This window comes from Ischnura elegans, chromosome 13 (assembly GCF_921293095.1).
Source record: "Ischnura elegans chromosome 13, ioIscEleg1.1, whole genome shotgun sequence".
In the NCBI taxonomy this organism is placed as follows: domain Eukaryota; kingdom Metazoa; phylum Arthropoda; class Insecta; order Odonata; family Coenagrionidae; genus Ischnura; species Ischnura elegans.
The window spans coordinates 10,276,658-10,288,567 of record NC_060258.1 but is presented as its reverse complement, the minus strand read 5'-3'; positions in this window follow the sequence as shown (position 1 = coordinate 10,288,567).

Below are 11,910 nucleotides of genomic sequence, written 5' to 3'. Positions count from 1 at the left end.
AAATCGCTATCCATAAAAGTTAAAATATCTCGAATAGTATTAATTTTCGCCAGGAATGAATGTCACCACGTTAATCAGGAGGCAAAAATACTACAGGAAAGTGAAGGTTTGAAGGCTAAATCCGGATTGTACCTCTTGTAAAAATTTACCATATAATCATAACAGTGTCCTGATACGAAAATATTATTTTTTGTGGCGGAAAAGTCGGCAAATTACCTTAAAAGTGAGACAATCGGGAGGAATAAATTCCATAAAAAGTGGTCATTTGGGCACTCAAAATGTTTGTAATATTATGGCGAACACAGTCAGGCAAATATTTTTCAAATCGAATGTAAAATAAGCTCATTATCACGTATTACAAGCTGGAGCTACTTTCTGGTAATGCACCGCGCGTTGCGATTCTTGGCTATATCACAGCGTACGGTCTGCGGACTATGGAGGTGGGTCGCTTGGGAAAATAAATCGCAAAAAAACGCGTGTCCGGAAGGTGCGTAATTACTCAATAATTATATCAACACATGCCTTACAGTCCACTACGCACTGATATCCGGCAGGGATCGCGTAATTAATAAAGACATTTAAGAAGAGAGGGGAGTGATAGAGAATTCTCTCGATGTTTATGTGTGACTATAAAAAATAGAAGCAATGAAACACTCACCGAAATTCACGCCAAAACAATAATAATCCTTTTATCCTGGCTCCTCACGGAATAAAGCGAGCGCATGCGCACTTTCTGACCACACCTTACACGAAAACTCTTGACTCTGTTCTCGCTCCAACCTGCACTCAATTTTTACTTCGAATGACGATATCACGATGTTTCCGAAGCTCCGAACGCCGCGCCACGTCACCACGAGCTGGATTTTCATTCCTTGATAACATACTGATAATATACTGATAACATACTGATAAACCACAGCGTTGCTATGGAGTGTTGACTCTGCCTTAGGTGCGTGTAATACGAGGTGGACTCAGCTGAAACTGCCGTGCTGTCGTGACGATATTTTTGTTGTAACTCATAAGAATTTGATGCGGAAAGGCGATATCACGACCCGGTCCCTGCTTGTCACGCAATTCAAGGAGTTCATAACGTAGGCGTATGCCAGGGAATAACAAGTGGACACCGCATCGTGATATCGCCTTCCCGCATTATATTCTTATAAGTCACAACAAAAATATCGTTATTAGCCATCACATTACGTTGTATACCCTTCAGGAAAGACAATGTTTTCTTTTCAATCGCATCATAAGACTAGCAAAGAAAGCAGAATTAAAGTATTCTACATATCCCATTGTTTCATCCGTAAAATATCGTAATGTATAGTGCTATTTGAAATTATAAACTCATAAGAGAAATAAGCTACCGTAAAAAATAGGTAAAAAAATACGTTTATATTATTTAAGTATCTCCATTTTTAAATTTTAAACTGAAAGCCACGACTGCAGATTCGTAGCAACTTCAAAATTGCAGACCGTAATCTGAGCTAAATGAGCATCAGTAGTAGTTAATTCGCCACAAAAAAGTAATGAAGGGAAAACTACAGTATAAGCGTGCCTCAGGCATCTTTTGATGTTATTACAGGACTTTTTTACGGGTATGGAACTTACATATTTACATGGTAAATCATATACGAAAGTATATGAAAGTAGTAAATCGTTTTATTTAGAACATTTGCAACTCGGGAACTGTTGTGCCGATTTTTTATGATATGTGTTTTTTTATTGGTCTTTGCCTCGCATAAAAGAATGAAAATTTAAAAAATGGTGAAAGGAAACGAAAAAATTATCTTGATCATAGGGATATTACCATAAAATTACATCAGGAGTAGGTAAAACTACAAAAGTAGTTGAGTCGGTAAAAACTCCTAATTAAATTGTTTGTTTACTTTTATCGATTTAAAGACTGATCTTCGAAACAATATAACGTTTTAATAGTTAAAAATATTACAAATATTGAAAACATGTTTTAAAAATTTAATTCGAGCTAATTGTAAGGCCATCTCGAGTAGACAATTGATTACCGTGTATGTAAACAAATCTCCAAGCAATTGTTGTTGGAAATATCAGTCTTCCCATCGACTATAATGAAGCAGTTTGATTTCATTTCCTCGGAATATTTGCAAATTCGTTCTATCTGAAGGTGAGCTCAACAACAAAGTGTTAATGAAGGCGATTCATTAGCACACAAATCAGAAATGGTTGATTGAAACCTCTATTCCCCATCCGATGACATGAGTCATTAAGCTCACTTGATATTGGGAAGTCGAGGGCAGCGCCAACTTTTTGTACTATGTCAAGGACATTTTCATTTGTTTTTTTAGGTATTCCAAAAATTTCAATGACGTTAGCACGAGCACTTTGTTCGTTGTCCTCCAAACGACTTTCTAGTAAGGAAACACGATTTTTTAGCATCGTATTTTCTGCACTTAACCTGTCAATAATTTCCAGGTATTGATTAATTCTCGCATACTGATCCTCTAGTAATGTTTTGTTATCGTAAATCTTATGGTGCACAAACTCAAAGGATTTGTTAAGGTCAGCTTCAATCCTTTCACGGTCTTTTTTGGCCTCCTCTAGTAATGACCTGAGAAAGCTCATATGATTCCGTCGACACAGCTGACATGGACTGTCGTCGCAATGCAGTACACGGTTGACAGCGCCAGATATGCTTTTCTTCATTAATATAATCCAGGTCATCCTTGGAGATGTTTACACAATTAGCGTGGAAGGTCTTGGCGTGGTGGCGACCTGTAATAGCTTTACGACAAGTGCCACACTCTGCCATGATGGAAATTGGAGTAACTGGACTAATTGACGAGTAATAATTTATGCACAAGAGAAATAAAGTGCCACTAGAAGGAATAAATAATAACCCAACATAGGTAGAACACTTAGGAACTTAGGTCTGAACCATGACTCAATGTCGGAGGAAACTGTCTTTCCTGAAGAGTGCAAAACATACTCTGACGGCTGATAACGATATTTTAGTTGTAACTCAATAGAATTTTAATGCGGAAAGTCGATATCACGAGCCGGTGTCCACTTGTTATTCCCTGGCATACGCCTACGTTATGAACTCCTTGAATTGCGTGACAAGCAGGAACCGGGTCGTGATATCGCCTTTCCGCATCAAATTCTAATGAGTTACAACAAAAATATCACCACGACCGCACGGCAGTTTCAGCTGAGTCCACCTCGTATTACACGCACCCAAGGCAGAGTCAACACTCGACCCCCCCGTGCTCTTAGCGTCGTTTTCTCGTAACTGTTTGTTACGTCACGGCATACTACTTATATTGTTTGACATCCTGCTCGGTAGGCAAACCTCTTTACAAATAATTCTAAGGGAAACATAACTCCAAGGATTCGATGCTTAACTATTATATTTGCTATCATTAATTATAAATGGTTTTCAGGTATGATAGAACCCGTTCAGAAGTAAATGTATATTAATTGAAACGGTGAAGCCAAAGAGGTTTCACCACGGTATTGTTAACAGTATTTATTGGCAGTTACATTAGGTCAAATATTTTCTCATTACCATCAAAAATCATTATTAAAGCATTATTTTTCAAATTATTTAAACATTTCTACAATAATTTTATAAAATACGAAATGATTACCAGGAGCTGATAGCCCTTGAAAAATTAATTATAAATGCGAGACGTAGAGAAGATGAAATCCAGCGGTCATATTACTTGTAGCGAGTAGCATGCCATGGACCTCACTAGACTTTGCAGCGGGTGAGCGTAGCGGTGCTCGGCCGCTAGAGCACACACGTCACCATCTGATGACGTATCTAGCAGTAGACGCATCTGACGTGAGGGGTCTGGATAAGGGATACTTAGGCATGTTTTACCTCCACTGACGCCACAAGTGACACTCAGCTCTCTCAGAGAGAGAGGAAGCTCTTATCTACACCGGAAGTAGCGAGCGAGCGCCGAGGCATCCAGTGGAATGGGAACCGGAAACTGACGTCACCATAGGGAATTTACATGGCATTTTGGACTTTAAAAATTCATGCGACTTGTAAAATATTCTAAGTCCAGCAATTCCGTACGTTCCTAAGTTATTCTAGGGAACGTACTCGGAGGGTTTTGAGGGGAAGTGAGAAAAACAAGATGGCGCTGCGCGAAATAACAAATGACAACACAGTATGCGTATAAATGAAATAAACTATAGCATAAAATTGAACATCACCAAATACACCAACAGATGTATTATCTGGAGACAAATTACTTCTACAAAATACAACTAAACGATCTTCAGGTTTGAACTTCATACACCTCTTAGTTGTTAATATATTGGAAGACACAGTAGTACAACGGTCTTTTTGGTATGATTGAAAATTATTCATTTGAATTGTTTTATAACACAACACATCAGATTCTGGAAAACTCTCCAAGATGACGTATCTAGCAGTAGACGCATTTGACGTAAGGGATCTAAGCCCTTAACTAAACCATTTTCGCTGCTGTTCAATCTCCGAAAACCATCTCACGTGCGACGAAAAGTTTAAAATGCTGTTCATGGAGCAAGTACTTCAATAATACGTTAATAATTTTTACTTCGAAGATATCGCATTGTGTCTGCGTAAAAAAATGCAACAAAATGCCTCCAGCCTCCCCTCCTCCAGTGTTCAGTGGCCGGGATAAGAACCCGGGTAGGAAAAGGATGTTTTCTCAGGAAACCCGGATTCGCACCCGGCCACTGAACACTGGAGGCACCTACGACCACCTGCGCTCCCTACGTTCTAATCGACCTGACTCTAACGCCCTGATTTTTCGCATTTTTTTCACACGTCCGCGGCCGGGAATCGAACCCTGAACCCCCGCGTGGGAATCCAATGCGCTAATCACTAGCCTACCGCCCACCCGTTGAACACGTTTGAAAAATAATTTGGTCTCTTCAAAAACGAGACTCTTAATTACACCTAATGCATAATAACATCTTCAAGACTTGCTAAAATATTTTCAAAGATATTGTGAATCACTCGCACAGAAAGTCTAAATAGCTATTTATAACTACTTAAGAACGTTTTAAAACGTAGATATTCAAAATCCGATTAGATTTACAGTTTATACGCACCACTTTTTATTTTCAAATGTGTTTCCTGGGTGTATGGAAACCACAAATCATGGGATATTTACGAAATTTATAATTTAATCAAACTAAAATTCCACTAAAACACTTAATAAGTTATTCCAATCGTTGCAAAAGTTACCTGATCGAATTCCGAGGAGAAATCATTTTTTTATACCGGATGCATGATTTTAAATGTGTCCCCTGCGTATAAGGCATCTAAAAACTTGGAATATTTTCCAAGGTTGTATTTTTAACTATTTGAAACTTAAAATAAAATACGTAATGTGTTATTCCAATCGTAGTAAAAGTTTTCTAATCGATACCCGGGGAAAATTAATTTTTTTTAAACTGGATAGTCGATATTAAATATGTATGGCATGGGTGTATGGCATCTACAAACCATGGAAATTTTTTTCATATTTTGTAATTAAATCACACTGAAATAACACTTAAATACTAAATGTGTTATTAAAATCGTTTAAGAAGTTATCTGATCGAAATCCGATGAGAAGTAATCTTTTTACACCGGATGGTTGATTTTAAATGTGTCCCCTGTGTGTATGGCATCCACAAATCAGGTAATTTTTTCGAAGGTTTTACTTAAATCACACTGAAAGTCTACTAAAATACTTGATATGTTATTCAAATCGTTTAGGAAGTTATCTGATACACATCCGAGGTAATGTTTTTACACTGAATGGTTGATTTTATATGTCCCCTGTGTATATGTCATCTACTCGCTTAGCTCGCTGGGGGGGTAGAATTAATACCTGCCTACACCCCCACAAAGGCCTTCGTCCTTTCTATGGAAGGTCTTATACTTTTTGTATGCCGCTTGCTACTTACGGTTCTTTTACTTTTCAATTGGGTAGATTAGATATAGGTTATATTTCTCTATGTTCCTATGTATGGTTATGTCCTATTTTCATTATGGAACATGTGATTCCGAAAATGAGGAGCATAGTCAGTGAGGTAAGTGACTCATTTGGTAAACATTCTCTCTTTTGAAAATATCTAAGCAATGTGTTATTTTGAGGTGTAAAGTTAAGTGAGGAGTGATAAATTTTCAAGTTTTTAATATTAAAATCTTGAAATTTGATTGCTTTCAGAAGCAGCTCAGGTTTATAAAGGGTTAACACACTCTATTGTGCCTGGTTTTTCAAAATTTGTCAGAATAAAGTAAGATAGAAAAATGGAGAGGTTTTGGCACCATAACTTCAATTCAAATGCCGCTATTTACAAACGGCGCACACGGTTCGAAAGAGAGGAGCTTGCTGTAGGCCGTACATACAATCGGAAGACTCGGAAGTGGAATATTGTTCGCGTGCGGAGGCGGAGAAAGGCCCCTCATTATTTTATTATCTCCTAAATCGAAAGATCATTAATAGTAAAAGATTAGTAATTACTCCTGGAGTACGTATTTCACGCACTTAGATTTCTAAATAACGATATCTATTTTTCGCGATTAAATGAAAAGTGAAAATTTCCAATCGTGTGAAAACGCGACGGCTAAGTATGAATACTGGGAAAAGCCTGTGTGACATCATTCTGGTTCCCACTTCTGCCGTGTGAGGTGACGTTGGGGCGAGGATGTGTGCGCCGCTGCGATGCTACCTCTTGGTTTAGGTAAGAATAGGGAACTTGCATATATTTCAGATATAATCAATAGCCCCAAAATTATATAAAAATATATGTTTGCATACCTCGGTGAAAGTTTTTTTATTATTTTATGACGTGGTTTGCGATATTTAATGCATCAAAGTTCACGAGAATTTTCAAATACAAGTGAGAAGCGAAAACGCCCGATGATTGGCTGGTAGAAAAGTGACGTCATAGTTCAGTACGAGGCACGGCGGCACGGCCATAGTATAGGTTGCATACTTGAATACATGCGACGGCGTGGTTATGATTCATTTATTGAAGTGCAGACTTATCGGAGTTGTTCATTGTGACTTCAGGGCTATTATTTGATCTATTTCTCCTCCATTGAAAGCGATAGATTGTGTAAAGATGAAGGCATACGGTTATTCTTAGGCTGATCCTAGCAAGCTTCCTGTTACTGATTCCATCATGATAACAGGGTATTTTAGTGAAACTGTAGACTTCGTCGGCTCGGAAAGTCGATACCGAGAAATGGAAAGGTAGCTGATGTGCATATTTAATGTTTTATAGTTCATAACAAAGTGAGACTTGCGTATAATATTGGCGAAAGCGTATACTCATGTGAAATATGTATTCTTTTGGCAGTCTGGTAGAGTCTTATGGTGAACTTATTTCCAGCTAGAAGCTGTCGATGATACTTTCAACTTAAAAATACCTTGCCTGGAGGGCGACAGGAAGCTCTGAAGAAGCCAGACTATTAATGTTTCAATTTAGTAGCGATAATATAGACGAACTTCCAACACAATCTACCATCTTGTGACTAAAAACCCCGAAGTCACTTCCTATTCTGCAGAAAGAATCGGTCAATCGCACTTCCATCAATATAATAAAGACAACGTCTTCAGGTGTTAATAAGTTACTTTTGAAATGAAATACTTCCTAAATTAGCATTAAAATGTGCATGTTTTCCAAACAGAGTTTTTAATACATTTTGGGAGCTTTTCTCACGATATATCTGAAACCTTCTCTAAAGGCGAACTCATCGTCATTGCGATCTGTTGTCACTTCAAAATTCCGTATCGGAAATCCTAGAGATCACCTGCACTCTCACTATCACTGGAACCCGTGGTGAAAATATCATCCCAATCCAATTTTTATTTGGTTTTAAATGGGGAAAGAGCAACATAGAACTGCACATTCTTTGGGCGACTTTGGGTTTGACTTTTCCCTCAAACACTCCATTTCCCCTGTGGTGCACATCAGTCCTATCTTTATACGATGGCCTGACAACCTTTAAATGGATCCTTGGTTTATCCTGACAACCAACTAAATGGAAATTGCTGATCCACACGTCTTCCTCTATCTCCACAGTTTCCAAAATAAGGGCCGCGGAACATTCCTCATGTGACTCAACTTTTTTTGAAAAGCAAGCAACGGCGTAGAATAAAATCAAAGAATGCTGCGATTCATTTTTTGTGACCACCTCTGGATTCCATTCTTTTTCCATCTACAACTTCCTTTATCTTTCGGGGTAAACTATGGGACAAGATAATGTTTAAATATTTTCATTAATTTATAACAAAATATAGGTAGGTTCTAAAAGTACCCAAAAGGCATTTTATTAATCCGCACTGATGATTGTAAATTTATGTGGAAGATGAATGCTGTAGACGTAGTAGTTTTCCCTAGGTTGAGTTGCAAAGTTCATGAAGTTGACAAAACGGCTAATTTTTCGGTGCGCGGAGTCATTTATTGCACTGGCCGTGTCTACATTTTTCAGTTTTGTTTGAAATAAAATAAATCAGAATTTAGGATAAAATCCTTTAAAATGACGTATAGTTCATTATTATAGCATGCAGTGAAGCCAGGATATAAATTTGCAAAGTGCAGCGGCACATCATTTTGACGCCGACAGTAGAAGAAAACGCTGTCTTCTTGGCTGGCACTCGAATGCATGAGGATCAACGTAGCTCTATATTTTCATATTTCCTCCCTTGATTTTTAACATCATGGAATTTTCTATGTCCTTCCGTAACTGAAATTGAACAAGTGCCTTAATAATTTGAGTCCATCGTAACGATCGTAACCATCGAGAAACAACTATCTCGATTTTTGTTCGGAAGTTGAGTTTTTATTCTACGGCGGCCGAATTATCGAAAAATCTGTTTCAAGTTATTCAGTCAAATGAATATGGAAACATTATTTATATTAAAGTTATCTTCGCTCACATACCACACGGGTTTATCATTCCGTTTATTATACTCTTTATTTTTCCGTAACGCTCATCCCGACAGACGGCATGCATCGAGGCTTTTCTTCTAATTTCCTCCGTGGGAATGCAGACGAAATTTTTTTCTGGGGTGTTATTGCACAGAGGAACAATGCACCACTTGTAATTTTTCCTCATTTCACCCATGTTCTCCTTTAAACGCAACGTGGCTCTTCCAAAACTTGCAGTTACTGGGCTTGGTTCTTGGACTCGTACTGAACTATGACGTCACAGCCAGGATTAGTGGGGGCGGTATTTTTTAGCCCGCGAAACTCGGGCGACTTTTGGGAGTCATTTTCTAGGGTATAGACTTAATTTTAAGCGGAAAAAAGTATATTACGGTACTAAGTATTTACTGTAGTATATCAGCATACTGTTTATAAAAAGTATGCAATTTCCCTATTATTAATCCCTAATCAAACGAAGGAAACTTTCCGAGCTTAGCCATTTTTAATAGGTGATTTTTAAGAGATGTTTCCCTGAGCCCTGTTCCTTATGCATGTATTGGTAATCTCAGACAATATAAAACTCCTCATGACTACAGGTCCCTGTGGCGTCACGTGGTGTGGCATCGCATGGGCGTCAATCTGGCCTTTTTCAATTGCGGTTAAAATTGACCTTTGCCATTCGTCTAAACTGGGATTTCTGAAACCAAATAGTTTGTATATTGTGAATACACTAATGGTGGGTAAGAAATCGCAATCAATGACTACATTTTTCTTTGATGAAGGAATCGACCCCACTGCAGTAAACTGTAGATTGCAACAGATATTGATTGGACAACAAATGAAAATCATAAACAAAGCTAAAAACTGATTACCATGCAATGATATAATAACTAAGGGTAACAAAACACAGTTTATTGTTCTGTATCTAATTCCTTGAAATGAGAACAAAGAGAGATGTGCGAATTTAGTCACAGACAAAGGGATATTTTCTCTAGATATTTGGTTTCTCCGTGCAATTCGAATTCATCTTCTTATGTCGTGAGAACTTCCCAAGATGAACTGAAAATAATGGACGCCTCCTGTTGTCCGCTAGCACTCGACAGTAGGAGTGGGGGTAAAGCGAGCTACCTGTTGAAAATAAGGAGTTGGATGAAGCCGAGTATGAGATGGGCGTGCCGCTGAAATGGCGTTTCGTAAATAAGAATGTATACATCAGAAATCCATCGTAGCAGTGTAAATGCCGAGACGGCATGCAATCATATTTTTTGCGAGGTGGTGTGTCCCCTTAGAATATTTGAAAGAGATTTTAGTTGAATCAACTATACGAGGTGTGTTCAAAAAATATCGCGACTTTTGTGTTTTTTAAAAAATTATTTATTTATTCATGAATATCTATTTTGTCCCCTTCAAAGTAATCCCCATGAGATATTATACACTTGTGCCAACGGTTTTTCCAATCTTCGAAGCACTTCAAAAAATCATTTTTTTTTCTTGTTCACCTCCTCCTTCGATGCCGTCTTTATCTCGTCAATCGTAGCGTAACGTCGTCCTTTCATGGGTCTCTTCAGTTTAGGGAACAAGAAAAAGTCACAGGGGGCCAGATCTGGGGAATACGGTGGCTGCGGCATCATTAGTGTGTTGTTTTTGGCCAAAAAGTCGAGCACAAGCAACGATGTGTGAACAGGGGCGTTATCGTGGTGCAAAAGCCAATTTTTCTTCTTCCACAAATCCGGGCGTTTCTGGCGGATTGCTTCGCGCAAATTGCGCATAACTTGCAGGTAACATTCTTTATTGACCGTTCTACCCTGTGGCAAGAACTCATAGATATTCATAAATAAATAAATAATTTTTGAAAAAACACAAAAGTCGCGATATTATTTGAACACACCTCGTATACCCAAATTGTTTCCATGAAATTAAAATAATCCAATAATCAACTAAATTCCTGTTTGAATCCTTTAAAGGAAATTTCAATTACGCGTAAAAATCCTAGGTTTCCTGCTGTATAGGTCGAACATTTCAACGTTCATAGTTTTTTTCGTCCCCCCTGAAAACGATAGATCGAGGTTCCATCTTTTTACTAAGACATCCAACAAGGGAATAGAAGAAAAAATCGTACGTTTAATATGCTTTGTGCAATTCTAGCATTCGAGGTATTCGAGCATTGATTCGAATATTCGAGTTTGAGAAATCTTCTATTCGACCCATCTCTAATTTGAAGTATAACGTTTTCATTGTGAGGAATATCGTTCGAAAGTCGTGAACATCATATCTCACATCCAATTGTGTATTAATTTCGGTTAGTACACCTACTTATGTCGTAATTCCCCGTTAAACTCGGATAAATTTGTCCGTCAATGATGCGTGTGGAGTGCTACATAAATCCAATTAACACTTTAAGTGCCGGCTTCTAAATGTAAAGCCCTGCTGAAAAATCCAGCCATTTTTACTGTATTTGTACATTTTTTAAAACAGTAGCATCAAAAATATATTTATTCCGACGTGAATTTCAACAAGAATGCACTTTGCTCTTCTTAATGCATGAGTTGAAAAACATATAATGCTAATTTCTAAATATATTACTTAACAATGAAAACCTAGTTTTTTTTAAATAAAAAAGTTGCAACATATGATGTACCGCCATAGCATGCATAATAATTTTTTTAAATACGCTTAATTTGAACAATATAAAGCATGGAAATCATAAAAGAGCATTGTTCCAAGAAAAGCATTATACATCCTGGATGACAAAAAGGGTCAATTCTCCCTCAACGAATTGGCCCAAAGAATTTTCACACCAAGTGGCCAAAGATGAGGATGCCGGTAGCTGCAGAGGACTTTTCGCCCTCAAGACATAAAGTGAACTCTTTTCCCATCGAGCAGTTGATTTTTTAAAAGGCAGAGCCCCTAAGCAGTAAACTGGAAAAGTACCATGGGCGAAATATTACGGCTTCATGCCCATAAAAAGCCAATTAAATGGAAAGACGTAATATTTCCGTCCATGGC